A 20,936-nucleotide genomic window follows, 5' to 3' on the forward strand; every position below is an offset into this window, starting at 1 on the left:
TGGGCATCATAAAGAAACCCTCCATTCGCTCCTACTGGAGTACTAGCCCCATCTGCTCTACCCCCATTTTCTCCCAGACTATGTCGAGGAAGAGGTATGAAATGATTCTGCATTTCATGCACTTCAGCGACAACAGCCTGTGCCCCCCTAGGGAGCATCCCCAATTTGACAGGCTGTATAAAATCCGCCCCCTGATAACCCACTTTTCTGCCAGGTTTGCAGAGGCTTATACACCTGGAAGGAATATATGCGTTGATGAATCCCTAATGAAGTATAAGGGAAGGCTGGGATTCAAGCAGTATATTCCTTCCAAACGCTCCAGATATGGGGTAAAGGTGTATAAGCTCTGTGACAGCGAGACTGGGTATACTCAGGCCTTCCGGGTGTATGAGGGAAAGGATAGCCACCTTGACCCTCCAGGTTGCCCAGAACATATGGGAACCACTGGCAAGATTGTCTGGGACCTGATATTACCCCTAATGAACAAAGGGTATCACTTGTACTTAGACAATTTTTATACAAGTGTCCTTTTGTTCAAGCTACTGTATTGCTTTGATACAGTAGCTTGCGGTACAATTAAAAAGAACCGCGCAGGTTTCCCAGGACAGCTTGTACGCACCCGGCTACGAAGGGGGGAGACCTCAGCTCTGCGCCAAGAGGAGCTGTTGGCACTGAAGTACAGAGACAAGAAGGATGTATACCTTCTTACCACCATCCACACAGAGAGGACGGTGGCGGTTTCTGTACGTGGCAGAGCTGAGATCATAAGGAAGCCAGTGTGCATCAAGTCTTATAACCGGCATATGGGTGGGGTTGATCTGGCTGATCAGCTGCTGCAGCCCTATCTAATTATGCGGAAGACAAGGGCCTGGTACAAAAAGGTTGCAATTTACCTAATGCAGATTGCAACCCACAACGCTTTTTTGTTGTTCAAAAAAGCAAACCCCAGAGTTAAAAAGACTTTTTTACAGTTTCAGCTCCAGATTATTACGGGGATTTTGTACCATGATGCACCTGCTCCCCGGGCGGTGATGGGAGAGAGCAGAGTTGGGGCTACCCATTTTATTTTTAAAATCCCCCCTAATGCCACAAAGCAGAAACCACAAAAAAAATGCAGAGTCTGTACCAAGAGGGGGAAGAGAAGGGACACCATATATTACTGTCCTGATTGCCCTGGACAGCCTGCACTCTGCATTGGGGACTGCTTCAAGCGGTACCATACAATGGTCAATTTTTAAAAAAAATAAATACATTTGCTGTTACATATATATATATTTTTTTGGTTATGTTTATAGTTAGATGTTTTTTTGTTTTTTTTACTTTTACTGTGCCAGATTTTTACATTTCACTACTCTATTTTTTTCTAAAATTGGGCCTGTTTTTTTTTTTAACCAAAACCCCTGTCAAACCTATGCATGGGGGACATAGGTGTTCTCAGGGTGCCTTGCAGAAAACAACCTGAAGTATGTTTTTGTAATAACTTACAACAGTCTCTCCTAAATTATAGTCAAAAAGCAATGTGTCTGTAAAAATGAAAATTGAAAAATTACCACCATACACTTTCTCCAATTTTTTGGGCTAAAACGGTTGCTTCAAAGGCATCAAAGCACACCATATACAATACCTTGGGGTGTCAACATTTAAAAAATATACACTTTGAATGCAATAAATAAAAGTGGGGTATGCGATAGGCCCCAAACTAAAGATAGGCCTATCAGAAGAAATACTCTCATTTTTAATAACTAAAATCATGTAACATAACCTTCCCAAAATCCTGGCAAACCTATGCATGGGGGGCATAGGTGTACTCAGGGTGCCTTGCAGAAAACAACCTGAAGTATTCTTTTGCAATAACTTACAACAGTCTCTCCTAAATCATAGTAAAAAAGCAATGTGTCTGTAACAATGAAAATTGAAAAATTACCACCATATACTTTCTCCAATTTTTTGGGCTAAAACGGTTGCTTCAAAGGCATCAAAGCACACCATATACAATACCTTGGGGTGTCAACATTTAAAAAATATACACTTTGAATGTAATAAATAAAAGTGGGGTATGTGATAGGCCCCAAACTAAAGATAGGCCTATCAGAAGAAATACTCTCATTTTTAATAACTAAAATCACAAGTTATAAAATTGTAACATAACCTTCCCAAAATCCTGGCAAACCTATGCATGGGGGGCATAGGTGTACTCAGGGTGCCTTGCAGAAAACAACCTGAAGTATTCTTTTGCAATAACTTACAACAATCTCTCCTAAATCATAGTCAAAAAGCAATGTGTCTGTAAAAATGAAAATTGAAAAATTACCACCATATACTTTCTCCAATTTTTTGGGCTAAAACGGTTGCTTCAAAGGCATCAAAGCACACCATATACAATACCTTGGGGTGTCAACATTTAAAAAATATACACTTTGAATGCAATAAATAAAAGTGGGGTATGTGATAGGCCCCAAACTAAAGATAGGCCTATCAGAAGAAATACTCTCATTTTTAATAACTAAAATCATGTAACATAACCTTCCCAAAATCCTGGCAAACCTATGCATGGGGGGCATAGGTGTACTCAGGGTGCCTTGCAGAAAACAACCTAAAGTATTCTTTTGCAATAACTTACAACAGTCTCTCCTAAATCATAGTAAAAAAGCAATGTGTCTGTAACAATGAAAATTGAAAAATTACCACCATATACTTTCTCCAATTTTTTGGGCTAAAACGGTTGCATCAAAGTCATCAAACCACTCCATGTATAATACCTTGGGGGGTCAACTTTTTAAATATAATCACATTTATGGAAAACAAATAAATTGGGGTATGTTAAAAGACCCCCAAAAAAAGACGATAGGCAAAGAAAATATGTTAAATGTGAAAAAAAATCACAAACACATGTCAGACATTTGGCATTGCACCGCCCAAACAAGCCACCAAACCTATGCATAGGTGGTATCACTGAACTCAGGAGATGTTGGTGACCACATATTGGTGTCTTCTTTGGTAGTAACACATAACAGGAGCTGTGAATCCATGTCTAAAGTACAATGTATGTGAAAAATAACACAAAGAAATGAATGCCCAATAGTTTGACAAAGACTAGTGGTTGAATTAGTGTATGGAAAGTGTTAAAACACCTGCATTTGAAATACCCTAGGATGTCTACTTTTCAAAAATATATGGTTTTATGGGGGTAAATTACATTGGCCGGCTTCAGAAATGTCTTAAATAGAACATGGGTGCATGGGATGTGAAAATGGGAAGTGTAAAAAATGGAATGCGCTTCCTAAAAATAAGGCCTTCTAGCCCCCAGAGAACCCAACACACCTATACATGGGTGGTATCACTGTACTCAGGAGATGTTGTTGAACACATATTGAGGTGTTTTTTGGCAGTAAACACATAACAGGAACTGAGAATCCATGCCTAAAGTACAATGTGTGTGAAAAATAACACAAAAAAATGACTACCCAAAAGTTTGACAAAGACTGGTGGTTAAATAAGTTCATGGAAAGTGTTAAAATACCAGCATTTCAAATACCCTAGGGTGTCTACTTCTCAAAAATATATGGTTTTATGGGGGTAAATTTCATTGACCGGCTTCAGAAATGTCCCAAATAGGACATGGGTGCATGATGACCGATGTGAAAATTCCAAGTTGAAAAACTGGAATGCGCTTCCTAAAAATAAGGCCTTCTAGCCCCCAGAGAACCCAACACACCTATACATGGGTGGTATCACTGTACTCAGGAGATGTTGTTGAACACATATTGAGGTGTTTTTTGGCAGTAAACACATAACAGGAACTGAGAATCCATGCCTAAAGTACAATGTGTGTGAAAAATAACACAAAAAAATGACTACCCAAAAGTTTGACAAAGACTGGTGGTTAAATAAGTTCATGGAAAGTGTGAAAATACCAGCATTTCAAATACCCTAGGGGGTCTACTTCTCAAAAATATATGGTTTTATGGGGGTAAATTTCATTGACCGGCTTCAGAAATGTCCCAAATAGGACATGGGTGCATGATGACCGATGTGAAAATTCCAAGTTGAAAAACTGGAATGCGCTTCCTAAAAATAAGGCCTTCTAGCCCCCAGAGAACCCAACACACCTATACATGGGTGGTATCACTGTACTCAGGAGATGTTGTTGAACACATATTGAGGTGTTTTTTGGCAGTAACACATAACAGGAACTGAGAATCCATGCCTAAAGTACAATGTGTGTGAAAAATAACACAAAAAAATGACTACCCAAAAGTTTGACAAAGACTGGTGGTTGAATTAGTGCATGGAAAGTGTTAAAATACAAGCATTTGAAATACCCTAGGGTGTCTACTTTTCAAAAATATATGGTTTGATGGGGGTAAATTCCATTGACCAGCTTCAGAAATGTCCCAAATAGGACATGGGTGCATGATGACCGATGTGAAAATTCCAAGTTGAAAAACTTGAATGCGCTTCCTAAAATTAAGGCCTTTTAGCCCCCAGAGAACCCGACACACCTATACATGGGTGGTATCACTGTACTCAGGAGATGTTGTTGAACACATATTGAGGTTTTTTTTGGCAGTAACACATAACAGGAACTGAGAATCCATGCCTAAAGTACAATGTGTGTGAAAAATAACACAAAATAATGACTACCCAAAAGTTTGACAAAGACTGGTGGTTGAATTAGTGCATGGAAAGTGTTAAAATACAAGCATTTGAAATACCCTAGGGTGTCTACTTTTCAAAAATATATGGTTTGATGGGGGTAAATTCCATTGACCAGCTTCAGAAATGTCCCAAATAGGACATGGGTGCATGATGACCGATGTGAAAATTCCAAGTTGAAAAACTGGAATGCGCTTCCTAAAATTAAGGCCTTTTAGCCCCCAGAGAACCCGACACACCTATACATGGGTGGTATCACTGTACTCAGGAGATGTTGTTGAACACATATTGAGGTTTTTTTTGGCAGTAACACATAACAGGAACTGAGAATCCATGCCTAAAATACAATGTGTGTGAAAAATAACACAAAATAATGACTACCCAAAAGTTTGACAAAGACTGGTGGTTGAATTAGTGCATGGAAAGTGTTAAAATACAAGCATTTGAAATACCCTAGGGTGTCTACTTTTCAAAAATATATGGTTTGATGGGGGTAAATTCCATTGACCAGCTTCAGAAATGTCCCAAATAGGACATGGGTGCATGATGACCGATGTGAAAATTCCAAGTTGAAAAACTGGAATGCGCTTCCTAAAATTAAGGCCTTTTAGCCCCCAGAGAACCCGACACACCTATACATGGGTGGTATCACTGTACTCAGGAGATGTTGTTGAACACATATTGAGGTTTTTTTTGGCAGTAACACATAACAGGAACTGAGAATCCATGCCTAAAGTACAATGTGTGTGAAAAATAACACAAAATAATGACTACCCAAAAGTTTGACAAAGACTGGTGGTTGAATTAGTGCATGGAAAGTGTTAAAATACAAGCATTTGAAATACCCTAGGGTGTCTACTTTTCAAAAATATATGGTTTGATGGGGGTAAATTCCATTGACCAGCTTCAGAAATGTCCCAAATAGGACATGGGTGCATGATGACCGATGTGAAAATTCCAAGTTGAAAAACTGGAATGCGCTTCCTAAAATTAAGGCCTTTTAGCCCCCAGAGAACCCGACACACCTATACATGGGTGGTATCACTGTACTCAGGAGATGTTGTTGAACACATATTGAGGTTTTTTTTGGCAGTAACACATAACAGGAACTGAGAATCCATGCCTAAAGTACAATGTGTGTGAAAAATAACACAAAATAATGAGTACCCAAAAGTTTGACAAAGACTGGTGGTTGAATTAGTGCATGGAAAGTGTTAAAATACAAGCATTTGAAATACCCTAGGGTGTCTACTTTTCAAAAATATATGGTTTGATGGGGGTAAATTCCATTGACCAGCTTCAGAAATGTCCCAAATAGGACATGGGTGCATGATGACCGATGTGAAAATTCCAAGTTGAAAAACTGGAATGCGCTTCCTAAAAATAAGGCCTTCTAGCCCCCAGAGAACCCAACACACCTATACATAGGTGGTATCGCTGTACTCAGGAGATGTTGTTGAACACATATTGAGGTGCTTTTTGGCAGTAACACATAACAGGAACTGAGAATCCATGCCTAAAATACAATGTGTGTGAAAAATAACACAAAAAAAATGACTACCCAAAAGTTTGACAAAGACTGGTGGTTGAATTAGTGCATGGAAAGTGTTAAAATACCAGCATTTGAAATACCCTAGGGTGTCTACTTTTCAAAAATATATGGTTTGATGGGGGTAAATTCCATTGGCCAGCTTCAGAAATGTCCCAAATAGGACATGGGTGCATGATGACCGATGTGAAAATTCCAAGTTGAAAAACTGGAATGCGCTTCCTAAAATTAAGGCCTTTTAGCCCCCAGAGAACCCGACACACCTATACATGGGTGGTATCACTGTACTCAGGAGATGTTGTTGAACACATATTGAGGTTTTTTTTGGCAGTAACACATAACAGGAACTGAGAATCCATGCCTAAAGTACAATGTGTGTGAAAAATAACACAAAATAATGACTACCCAAAAGTTTGACAAAGACTGGTGGTTGAATTAGTGCATGGAAAGTGTTAAAATACAAGCATTTGAAATACCCTAGGGTGTCTACTTTTCAAAAATATATGGTTTGATGGGGGTAAATTCCATTGACCAGCTTCAGAAATGTCCCAAATAGGACATGGGTGCATGATGACCGATGTGAAAATTCCAAGTTGAAAAACTGGAATGCGCTCCCTAAAAATAAGAGCTTTTAGCCCCCCGAGAACCCGACACACCTATACATGGGTGGTATCACTGTACCCAGGAGATGCTGCTGAAGACATATGAGGGTGTTATTTGGCAGTAACCCTTAATATTATCAGTAAATGTATTCTTAAATTGCTATTTTGTCAAAAAATCAAATTATTTTTTTTCCCCCCCCAAACTTTGGCATAGATTGGTGGTAAAATGGTTGCATGAAAAAAGTCAAAATACCCCAAGTTTAATACCTTAGGTTGTCTTCTTTTAAAAAATATATACATTTGAAGGGTTATTCAGGGATTCATGACAGATATTGGTGTTACAATGTAACTATCGCCAATTTTGAAAAAACATGGTTTTGAAATAGCAAAGTGCTACTTGTACTTATTGCCCTATAACTTGCAAAAAAAGCAAAGAACATGTAAACATTGGGTATTTATAAACTCAGGACAAAATTTAGAAACTGTTTAGCATTGGTATTTTATGGTGGTTGTAGATGTGTAAGAGATTTTGGGGCTCAAAGTTAGAAAAAGTGCATTTTTTTTCATTTTTTCCTCATATTTTATATTTTTTTTTATAGTAAATTATAAGATATGATGAAAAAAATGGTATCTTTAGAAAGTCCATTTAATGGCGAGAAAAACAGTATATAATATGTGTGGGTACAGTAAATGAGTAAGAGGAAAATTACAGTTAAATACAAACATCGCAGAAATGCAAAAATAGCCTTGGTCCCAGATGGTCAACAAATTGAAAAGTGGTCTGGTCACTAAGGGGTTAATAGTAGTGTAAGTGTACATTTAAAAAAACCAAAACTTTTTGGACTGTGAAACATCAGTCTGCTTTTTTGTGTCAGGCTCAACTATGTAATTTTCCGTGGGAGTTTTGCCATGGATCCCCCTCCTCCGGCATGCCACAGTCCAGGTGTTAGTCCCCTTGAAACAACTTTTCCATCACTATTGTGGCCAGAAAGAGTCCCTGTGGGTTTTAAAATTCGCTGGTCCATTGAAGTCAATGGCGGTTCGCCCGGTTCGCCCGTTCGCAAACTTTTGTGGAAGTTCGAGTTCGCGTTTTGCAAACGCAAAATTTTATGTTCGCAACATCACTACTTGTATTCAATCAGACATCTTTATTAAACAGAGCTTCTAGCTATACAGCTTAGTTCAACACCCAGTTTATATATTCACATAATTTTTATATTTACAGAATTTACACTGAAACTGACTGTTCCCCTTAATTAAATTAAAATGTTTAAATTAAAAAAAAAATGTATAAAGCCTTCCTGGGGTGACAGAGTGTATGTTAGGAAGATAATGCTTTCTAAAGTAATATGATTTTGTTTATATATTATACAATATCAACTGTATACAAAGCAGCAGGTAAGGTTAGAGGAAGATCTTTTTTTAACATAAAAATTTGTTTACACTTGTTTAAACTTACATGACCCTCCAAGGTCATCACAGTTATATATAAACTATTGGAATAAAAAGCTGTCAAGTCCCACTATGATATAGTATGATACATTGTTTGAGGTCTGCCCTTCACTAAGGATCAGCAAGATCAAACTATGAACTATGAAGTTTTTTTTTTTTTTTTACAACATTTACCATTAAAGAATATGGGTATTTTATAGATACATTCCTTCATAAGCTTTCTTAAAGGCTTGTAATTGACTCCTAGATATGTAAATACCATTATGAAAGTGTATTTTATATAAACAAATCCTGTTTATATACATAAGATTGCTATATTTTGTAAAAATGTTTTATTTAAAAATGAAAAATAGATTATTTCTAGGAAAAGTACAAAAACCAGCATTATCTTTTGTAACATGCAATGACACCTCAAAGCATTCTAGTAATACAATAAGATTTTGAAATATTTTATTAATTTTTTAATGTTGAATTAACAAAAATTTCAAATACATTTTTTTACGAAAATAATTGGCCACAGAGTTGAATCACTCGAAAACAACCAAGACACTCACTCCTCAGCCATTTCAGACATTCACATTTGCCTCCAAAAACAGGACAACACAATCTCAGAACTAGAAGACAAGGTGGATGACGCAGAAAATAGAAGCAGACGCCACAACATTCGAATTAGGGGCATCCCTGAAACCATTCCCCCGTCAGATCTGGAATAATATTTACAAGATTTTTTCAACTCCCTCAAAAAGGATGACCACCCATAAAAATAGATATAGACAAAGCTCACAGAGCTCTTTGTCCCAAACCACAAGAAGGACAACCACCATGTGGTAGTCCACATCACCAACTATCAAATGAAAGAAGAACTAATGAAACTCACCAGAGAGCAACAACCCCACAAATTTGAAAATTCAGACCTGCAACTGTTTGCTGATTTGTCCTAAAGGACTCTCTCAAGACGTAAGGAATTAAAACCTGCTCCTAAGAAAAATGAATATCCCATACAGATGGGGTTTCCCATTTCAACTAATAATCACCTGGAGAGGCAAACGCATCAAATGCTCTTCGCCAAAGTACATTGCAAGCATCTGAAAAGACCTTAACGTCAACCCTCCTCAATCAGTGGACACCAACTCTCCATCACCTGAACAGGATAACTCTGGGAGCACTTTGCCTCTCCCGCAATGAGCAGAATGGAAGCAAGTCCCACAAAAATGTACACGCAAGAAATCCTTACTACAACCTCAGACTGCAGAAAAAGGGTAAAAAAATAAATAAGATAAGTGCCTAGCACTATGTGAATGACTGATGTTCATTACCTAGTGTCTAGATTTTTCTGTTCTCAGTGTGTTTTATTTCCCATAATGTACTCACTCTGGTGGATATCTAGGGCATGGTGGATCTCTCCCCCTATCATTCCTGGGGGATACTTTCACTATCCACCTGGCACTGTGCACTAGACACGAAATGAATGCCTAAACTAGGCGAAGATTGACACTCAGCGTGTTAAGATAAGAGATTAATTAATGCCAATACAGACACAATTGAATTATTTCATTGATCACCCCAAGTATAATGAATTTGACAAAGTTTTACAGGAGACTGTCAATAAGTTCAGGGTAGATCTTGACAACTTTAAACTAAAGAAATTCACTAGAGGCAATGCTGATTACCTTAATAACAAGATGTATGTTTGGAATAATAAACAAATACATAAGACTAATAGACAAAGAAGGAACAGGTCTAGGGATAGAGAAATATCATCTAAACAGGAGAAGAAAGTAACCTTCTCAGATTCAGATTATACTGACGAGGAACAGGCAGAATATACACAGGCTAGCAATGTCAGTGGTTAATCTGAGGATGAGGAACCAGTGGTTAGGCCTAAACAATTGAGCAAATCAGCCAAATCAAGAATAGAAAGTACCAGTGCTAGGGATGATCCTATAGTTACTAGAAACACTAGAAAAAAAACACCCTCCAAATGCAGAACATAGATCAGAGGAGAATTGAATTCCTGAGTGACAGTGAGGGATAAACTAATGCCCTTGGCATTGTAATTAAGCCAGGTTTAAAACCCAATAACCAGCATTCTTTTCAGAATGTAGTGATGGAAACAAAGGGAGGAGGAGAAAGAGAAAGAGGCACTGGGAGAGGTGTAAGAGGGAGAAGAGGCAGCTTAGCCAGGAACAAATACAAAGTATAAAAATTATAAATCTTTCAAAGGTGGAACTATCTGGCGGGGAGATATCAGTCCTTAGTCAGGGCCTAGGCTATGTTCCCATGAGAACGTTTCATTTTTTTGAAACAATAATTGACGTGAATAAACTAGTCAGGGATTTGACACTAAAGAAATTATTTTAGAATAGGGAACTCCAATCTCACAACCCAGTCCAATCACTTAGTCCTTATGACACCTTTGAACATAATTTACCTAAAATCTATGACATCATGGACTTTAATGAAGGGTGTAATTATTTTACACTGATAGATTTATCTGTTGAATCCACTAATTCCCCTATCTCACCTATCAAACCTGCAAATAAAGGGTTTAAACCGAGATCCATCTTCTACCCTACTAAGGAGAGAGGCCCCTTTTTGGAAGCTTTTTACAATAGGGTGGAAGGAGACCTCATTAACCTAACCAGATACCACAAGAGAGCTCCACACAATTTAACAACGGAACAGGTGCAAGCCCTTGACAGCCTGAAGAAAAAAGATGATATTGTCATCCAGCAGGCTGACAAGGGCGGCAGCATCGTGGTTCTGGATAAAGAAGCTTACATTTTTGAAGCAGAAAGGCAAATTAGTGATCCTGAGGTTTAACTTAGACTCCATAAAGATCCAACACATGAGTTTGGGTTGAAACTTATTGATTTGCTGGATGATGGGCTGCATTTGGGGATTCTTGACCAGGATAACTTTGATTTTCTCAATGTACTGTCCCCAGTGATTCCAATCTTCCATCACCTCCCCAAGATTCACAAATCCTTGGAGGAGGTGAGAGGAAGGCCAATTGTGTCTGGAATCGGTTCTCTTTTTGAGAAACTATCAGGCTGGGTTGAGTCCCTACTGCAGCCCATGGTCCATCAATTACCATCCTATCTTAAGGATACGACTCATCTCCTTTGCAGCCTGGAGAAAATTGCTTGAGATGGTGACTGTACATGCCTTACGGTTGACGTTGTTAGCCTCTATTTCACAATACCGCATAGACATGGCTTGGAGGCTATCAAATATTCCCTGAATATGCACAGTAACTATGATGAGAATTTGAAGAAATACATACTAAGAGTCACTGAATTCCTGCTAGTCCACAATTACTTTTAGTTTGGGGAGGATTTATTTCTCCAGAGACGTGGGACCGCCATGGGGGCAATTTGCCCCCGCCTTTGCCAACCTTTTTATGGGTTGGTGGGAGCGGTCCCACATCTTTGGAGAGAATAATCCATTTAGGACCTGTATTAGGTCTTACAAGAGGTACATAGATAACCTCTTGTTTGTGTGGACTGGTGGGAATAACAGATTGGGGGACTTTATCAATTAACTCAATGACAATGACATTAACCTCCAATTTACAGCCACCTCGGAGTCTAAACATATTCCATACCTGGATGTTATTCTGAAAGGAGATGTACCCTCAGGCAAAGTGGTTACTAGTCTATATAGGAAGCCAATCACCTCAAATACCATATTTCATGCCAAGTCCTCCCACCCCAGACATACAGGCTTTGGGGTTGCGAAGGGCCAGTTCATCAGGTTAAAAAGAAATTGCACTGATGAGCTGGACTTTCATAAAAAGGGGGATTTTCTGAAGACCCAATTGCTTGAGCGTGGGTACTCAGAGAAAACTATCAATAGGGCTTATCTAGAAGTAAGAAGGTTAGAAAGGAATACTCTTTTACAAAGAAAAAGTACTTATGGAAATCACAAATTTGATTAAGATAAACCCACTTTTGTTACCTCCTACAGTCCACAATTTGATGAAATGTGTGGGATTATAACTAAACATTTACCCCTAGTAACAAGGGAGGATAGTCTCAAAGACTATGCATCTAGGGGGTGCAATTTTGTTTCAAAAAGAGGAACCACACTGGGCAACATTCTTGCACCTAGCATGGTCAGAAAAAAGGAAACTAGAATCAGTAGTTGGCTTACTACCAAGAGTCACTACATATGTCACTTTTCACAATGTATATCCTGCAGCCACACAAGACCTACTAAGAATTTCCAATCACGTGACCCAAAAGGTTTTTAACATGACAGAATGCACTAACTGCCGTACCAAGTTTGTGATATATCTAGTAGTAGAATGCTCCCAGTGTAAATTACAATACGTGGCGTGTACCTCAAGAGAGGCATGCTCACGTATAAGGGAGCATCTCAATAATATTGAACAAGGATCAGATTGCTCAGACTTGGCACATCATTTCATTTTTGCACATGACAAAAATGTTAATACATTCAAGTGGTGTATTATAGAGCGCATACATGGAGGTCCTAGGAGAGGTGATAGAATGGCCAGACTCTTTCATTGGGAGGAATTCTGGATATTTCTCCTTAGAACCAGAAGACCCCTTGGATTCAACATTAGCATGGACATTATTAATTTTTGGAAACGCACTTAGTTCTGATGTCCTTCCCATTTTAGAAATTCTATAGCTCAATACACTATATCACTTTCCATAAAATATAAATCCCCATAGTATTACTATACATACCATTTATATTGTATATTAAAATCTATTATATGGATTTTATAATAATGGTATTGTGTTTGTATTTTTATATGGAGTTAGGGGGTTCATTATGAAGAGCATTAGTTGCAAATTGATTAACTTGTTATGTGTACATGCATGTAGTGTTAATCACTAACTATTACTTTACAGCATTATAAGCTAGGCATGTATTAAGTATCTTTTTAAGCAAAGGTTTCTAAGTAAACGCTCAGCGTTGCTATGTAAATATGTTTTAATTAGGATTGACACATTGTCTTGATTGACCGCAGCTTCTAATTATCAGCCTAATTTCAGTGCTATATAAATAGCTATGAGGCACTGTATAGGCATCTACGACTAAGGCCAAAACGTGTCAGATGAGAGGCTGTTAGTCTGCTGCTTGTCTGCAGCTTTTATGTATTTTCTTGTTGTTCCTGTTTTATGGAAGATTAAAAGATTTATTTTTACCTCGCTGGTTTCTTCACATTTTTGTTGTACAAGATTGGTATTTCTTTTCTATATTGTTCTCACACAGTTTAGAGATTATTCTCCTCCAATGTTGCATGTTATTCATATCTGTTCCATGTTATAGTAATTGTTTATTTGTCTTTTTAGCCTACTATTTTATGTACTCTACTAATGTTCATCTAAGCTTTCCAGAGATATCCAATAAGGTCCCCTCCAGATCTCCACAGCTACTTCACCTCCTATCCACAAAAATTAATGAATAACAACTCATTACAATCCATCAACATACTATCCCAAAACACAAAGGTTTAAATTTCCCTAATAAAAGGAGAATGGCCATTTTAGACCTCCAAAAACGAGGAGATCATTTTCTAATGCTCCAATAAACCCACTTCAAATCTAAACATATCCCTAAATTATTTACCTCCAATTATCCCCAACATTATCATTGCACTAATCCACATGAATGGAGTTAGTAACCTTATCCATAGGTCCATAGCATTTACAAAAATAAGCATTGAATCTGACAAAAAAGGGAGATACTTAAGCATAAAAGGTCTCCTCTTCGTAAAGGCTCTCAACCTAATAAATTTATACGCCCTTAATAAACACCAAGACAGCTTTATTGCTTGTACTACAAGTTCCATTCTCTATCGTGCCAAAGACTCCATAATCATAACAGGCGACTTAAATATTCCCCTTGAATCCACAATTGATTGCACCAACCCTGACATTAGAACGGCCACACCCCATCTCAAAAATATTTGGCAAAATTTAAAACTGCTCGGATTACATGACACGTGGAGATACCTGAATCCCCATAAAAGAGATTTCACCTTTTTCTCCCATCCCAATCGTAGCTACTCAAGGCTAGACTACATTTTGGTAGACCATTTTGTTTTATCGCACATCATAGATTCAAACATTAAACATACCTCATGGTCAGACCATTCCCTAGTCATATGCACCATAAAATGTCCCACAGCTCCACTTAAACCGTTCCATTGGAGACTTGACGAGACACTATTACTTGACAAGAACCAGATAAAGCACTTCTCCATATTTATAAAAACATACTTCTCCATAAATAACACTCCTGACATTAACATTGACACTATTTTGGACAGGGCTTAAAAGTACCTTGAGAGACTAATTTATAAAAACTAAGGCCCAAATAAACAAAAAAAAGAGAGAAGAATTTGCCTCTCTGGCACAGGAAATTTCAGAATTAGATTACTCACACAAACTCAATCCAGATGATCCCAAAATTCAAGAACAACTCATAGATAAAAGAAACACTATGAATAAACTATTGCATTATAGAGCCCAAAGTCAACTATTATTTGTACAACAGACCTTTTAGAGGGAGTGTAACAAATTGGGGACATTATTAGCAAAAACCCTTAAAAAGCAGCAACAGAAAACTTATATTCACTTAATCAATTCCTCTCAAGGTAAACCAGTAGAAGACATACATACCATTGCAGACAAATTTAAACAATTCTACCACAAACTATAATGTATTTCCAAACAGAAATAACATCTTTCACAGAGAATTATGTAAACAATACCTAGATAACATCCTAACTCCCACATTAACGTCAGAGCTTTGTGACTACCTCAAACAACCCATTCAGGCCTCAGAAGTTCTGGAGGCGATAAAAAAATCTAAAGCCAAATAAAGCCCCAGGCCCAGCCGGGTTCTCAGGCCTATATTAAAAAAACTTCTCAAAATACCTTATTCCCCACCTAACCTCTCTTTTAAATTCAATTCCCGAGACACTCCCTTTCCCAGACACAATGCTCCAAGCCAACATCTCTGTCCTTGCAAAACCAGGGAAGCCTCCCAACACTCCAGCCAATTTCAGACCAATTTTCCTGCTAAAACTGTATGCCAAAGTTCTTGCATCTCGCTTAAACCAAATTCTTCTGCAAATCATTCACCAAGACCAAGTAAGTTTTGTCCCCGAAAGAGAAGCAAAAGATAACTGTAAAAATCCTTAATCTATTAAAACACATCTCATCAACTAAGACACCTGAAATTTTCCTATTCACTGATGCCGTAAAGGCTTTTGATCGCCTTAACTGGACATATCTTTCATCCACACTCCAACACTTTAATTTCCCTACAACGTTTATACAGAAAATTCTAGCACTATTTTCCAATCCCACAGCACAAGTAAGGGTTAATGGGAGCCTGTCTGACTCTTTCAAGATTTGCAATGAGTCGCAACAGGGTTGCCCACTTCCCCCACTTTTATTTATCCTTTCTCTGGAACCTTTCGCGGCTAGGGTTAGGATGAACCACCACATTCAGGTGATTGAAATAGGACACCAAACCCACAAGTAAGCCATCTTCGCCGTTGACATACAGGGAGTGCAGAATTATTAGGCAAGTTGTATTTTTGAGGATTAATTTTATTATTGAACAACAACCATGTTCTCAATTAACCCAAAAAACTCATTAATATCAAAGCTGAATATTTTTGGAAGTAATTTTTAGTTTGTTTTTAGTTTTAGCTATTTTAGGGGGATATCTGTGTGTGCAGGTGACTATTACTGTGCATAATTATTAGGCAACTTAACAAAAAACAAATATATACCCATTTCAATTATTTATTTTTACCAGTGAAACCAATATAACATCTCAACATTCACAAATATACATTTCTGACATTCAAAAACAAAACAAAAACAAATCAGTGACCAATATAGCCACCTTTCTTTGCAAGGACACTCAAAAGCCTGCCATCCATGGATTCTGTCAGTGTTTTGATCTGTTCACCTTCAACATTGCATGCAGCAGCAACCACAGCCTCCCAGACACTGTTCAGAGAGGTGTACTGTTTTCCCTCCTTGTAAATCTCACATTTGATGATGGACCACAGGTTCTCAATGGGGTTCAGATCAGGTGAACAAGGAGGCCATGTCATTAGATTTTCTTCTTTTATACCCTTTCTTGCCAGCCACACTGTGGAGTACTTGGACGCGTGTGATGGAGCATTGTCCTGCATGAAAATCATGTTTTTCTTGAAGGATGCAGACTTCTTCCTGTACCACTGCTTGAAGAAGGTGTCTTCCAGAAACTGGCAGTAGGACTGGGAGTTGAGCTTGACTCCATCCTCAACCCGAAAAGGCCCCACAAGCTCATCTTTGATGATACCAGCCCAAACCAGTACTCCACCTCCACCTTGCTGGCGTCTGAGTCGGACTGGAGCTCTCTGCCCTTTACCAATCCAGCCACGGGCCCATCCATCTGGCCCATCAAGACTCACTCTCATTTCATCAGTCCATAAAACCTTAGAAAAATCAGTCTTGAGATATTTCTTGGCCCAGTCTTGACGTTTCAGCTTGTGTGTCTTGTTCAGTGGTGGTCGTCTTTCAGCCTTTCTTACCTTGGCCATGTCTCTGAGTATTGCACACCTTGTGCTTTTGGGCACTCCAGTGATGTTGCAGCTCTGAAATATGGCCAAACTGGTGGCAAGTGGCATCTTGGCAGCTGCACGCTTGACTTTTCTCAGTTCATGGGCAGTTATTTTGCGCCTTGGTTTTTCCACACGCTTCTTGCGACCCTGTTGACTATTTTGAATGAAACGCTTGATTGTTCGATGATCACGCTTCAGAAGCTTTGCAATTTTAAGAGTGCTGCATCCCTCTGCAAGATATCTCACTATTTTTTACTTTTCTGAGCCTGTCAAGTCCTTCTTTTGACCCATTTTGCCAAAGGAAAGGAAGTTGCCTAATAATTATGCACACCTGATATAGGGTGTTGATGTCATTAGACCTCACCCCTTCTCATTACAGAGATGCACATCACCTAATATGCTTAATTGGTAGTAGGCTTTCGAGCCTATACAGCTTGGAGTAAGACAACATGCATAAAGAGGATGATGTGGTCAAAATACTCATTTGCCTAATAATTCTGCACTCCATGTACTCACCCCCCCAAAGCTCCTTACAAGTGACACTTACTGAATTAACTCAATTTGGGATTATCTCCAATTTCTTACTTCACACATCTAAATTGGAATTCCTCCCCATTAACCTCTTAGGAGGCACTTAATACCATAAAATCACAATGTCCCATCAAACCAGAAAGAAAGTATTTAAAATAGTTAGGAATCCACCTTACCCCGGACTGCTTAGCTTTATGCAAATATAATTAAGGTGGTTTAATTTCAGAATTCCAATCCCTGACCTCTTCCTGGTTTCCCAAAAACATCTCATGGTCTGGCAGGATCCAAGCAGTCAAAATTAAGCTTCTCCCTAAAGTTCTCTATATGATACAAACAGTCCCTATCCCAGGCATTTTAAAGGACCTAGATACATTAAAAAAAATCATGAATGACTACATCTGGCATCGCAGACTACCACGTATAAACAAAAAACACCCTTTATTAACTTCCCAAAGATGGGGGCCTGGGAGTCCCTCATCTCCGCTCATATAAATTAGCTGTTACACTGCAGAGAATCTCCAAATGGTGCAAATTTGATAAGGAAAGCTCCAAAAGATGGGTGCAAATTGAATCATCATTGTCAATAACACAACATTTAGGGGGGACTGTTGGAACCCTGAATTCAACAACAAACAGAAAATCTCCTCCTCCCTATGAAACATGGTCGGACTGGTTATACATTCAAAATTCCTTCTGTAAAATCACAACCACAAATTCTCCCCTTAACATCTTATTACATAACCCTGAATTCACACCAGGACTTTTCTTCCATATCCCATCCTCACCCAAGCTCTCAGACCTTCTACGTATATATACCTATTGACAGACAACAGTAAACTAAAATCTAAACAACAACTAGACACTTTAGTGCACCATTTCTTCTCTTCCTGGTTCTGGTATCACCAATTTAGAGACTTTTTACTAATGCATAAAAACAAACAAGACCTTACTCGTCCACTAACTTTATTTGAACAATTGTGCACATCCAAAGATAACACCCAAAAAAAAAATCTCTACTATATACAAAACTATCCTCTCCAATCAGTTCCACCATCTTCCCACATACACAAACAGCTTGGACAGAGAGTTGAAAACTACGACCTCACATCAGGACTGGACCCTCAGATTCAAGAAACTTACACATTCCGCCCACTCCTCCCATGCGAAGGAGATTAACATAAAAATCCTAATGAGATGGTATCTGACCCTAGCAAAACTTAAACATTTTACAAAACCACCTCCAGAAACTGCTGGAGAGGATACTCCCAGGAGGGCTACATGTTACACCTATGATGGAACTGTATCCCAATTTAAAAAATACTGGACTAATATTTTCAATAACATAAGCAAAGTATTGCACTCACATCTGACACCCAACCCAGAGATGATTTTACCTAACCAACCAAGTGAAATAACATGTAAACTTAGAAAACATCTGTTGCAAATAATGCTTAATGCAGCTAACCAACTAATTCCAAAACACTGGAAATCCACACAACCTCCTACAATCAATGAGTGGAAAAGCCTAGTAGACAAGAATATGACCTTAGAAAGATTCTACTACCTTAAAATAGGGCAACTGTTTTTTTTACCATGACATGTACTTCCTCTGGGAATCTTACTCCAAATCACCTGATCAATAACCTCAAATGTATATACCCTTAAACCTGTCATATCCAACACACTTAATCCCCAAAAGAGAGATATCACTGGAAACTAGAATACCAACTATCATAGACAACCTTGTTATATAGTAGAGAACTGTTATTGGTTTTATTTTTGTTATTATTATTGTTTTGTAAGTAATACTCACCTACTACAAAATATATGTTAGACTATCTATCATCCCTACCTTCTCCCCACGAGAGCACTGTGCTGCCCATAGAGGAGGAAATATCCAAGCAGCTAATCCTAGCTCATACCATGTCTTCCATCTATCACCTCTAAAGAGAACGTAAATAAACTCAAGATGGACCATGGTCAATAGCTTTGATGTGAAAGACTCTAACTCTCCAAGCTGCTAACCTTAATACAAGAGACTTCACCAAGAAAAAGGGCGGTAAAGAACAACATTTTACTTGCATACTTATGGTTTTATTTTTCTGTCTGTTTGTTATACAACAAAATCTCAATAAAGAAAATATATTTAAAAATAAATAAATTACTATGCTCCCAGAAAATGTTGTTTTAAAAAAAATCACTAACAAATTTTCACGTAGATTACGTGTTTTATGTTTGTGTTTTAACGCTGAAAAAATTGGTCATTTCAGCGTTAAAACAGCAACGCATCCATTACAAGTCTTGTCGGTATAGCTGTACCACAAGCCTTTTAGCCTATAACGCAACGTCAGTCCCGCATAAATGACGTTTTTTCCTGGGACTTCCATAGCGCTGCCATAACAAGTTTTGCGGTAAGGCTAAAAAGCTTGCGTTACACCCTATAACGACAAGTTCCGTACCGCTATCTGAGAGCAGAAGCTATGAGTTTTACGCAACAAAAATGTTACATAAAATGCATAACTAAACTGTTACACTAAACACCCATAAACTACCTATTAACCCCTAAACCGAGGCCCTCCCGCATTTCGCAAATACTATATTAAAGTTATTAACCCTTAATCTGCCACTCCTGACATCACCGCCACTAATAAAAAGTTATTAACCCCTATTACGCCGCTCCCTGACATTGTCACCACTATAATAAAGTTATTAAACCCTAAACCGCCACCCTCCTGCATCACAAACAGTATTTAAATATTATTAACCCCTAATCCGCCATCCGCCCACATCGCCCCCACTATACTAAAGTTATTAACCCCTATTCCGCCGCTCCCTGACACCGCTGCCACTATAATAAACCTATTAACCCCTAAACCGCAAGCCCCCCACAACGAAATATACTAAATTAAACTATTAACCCCTAAACCGAAAACCCCCCACATCGCAATAAACTAGTTTAAACTAGTAACCCCTAAACCTAACGCCCCCTAACTTTATATTAAAATTACAATTTCCCTATCTTAAATAAATTAAAACTTACCAGTCAAATTAAAAAAACTAAGTTTAAACTAACAATTAAACTAATATAACTATTAAACTGAAATTAAACTACCAATTAAAGAAAACTAAACTAAAATACACATTAAAAAAAACACTACTATAAAAATGACTAAGTATTTAATTCTAAAAAAATAAAAAATACTAAATTACAAAACTAACAAACACTAAATTACGAAAATTAACAAACGAAATTATCAAAAATTAAAAGGAATTACACCTAATCTAATAGCCCTATAATAATAAAAAAACACACCCAAAATAAAAAAAACCCTAGCCTACAATAAACTACCAAAGGCCCTTAAAAGGGCCTTTTGTAGGGCATTGTCCTAAGTTAAACAGCTCTTTTACCTGTAACAAAAATACAAAGACCCCCCAACAGAAAAACCTACCACCCAACCAACCCCCCAAAATAAAAAAAACTAACTCTAACAAAAACCTAAGCTACCCATTGCCCTGAAAAGGGCATTTGTATAGGCAT

Source organism: Bombina bombina, chromosome 2 (genome assembly GCF_027579735.1).
Source record: "Bombina bombina isolate aBomBom1 chromosome 2, aBomBom1.pri, whole genome shotgun sequence".
Lineage (NCBI taxonomy): Eukaryota > Metazoa > Chordata > Amphibia > Anura > Bombinatoridae > Bombina > Bombina bombina.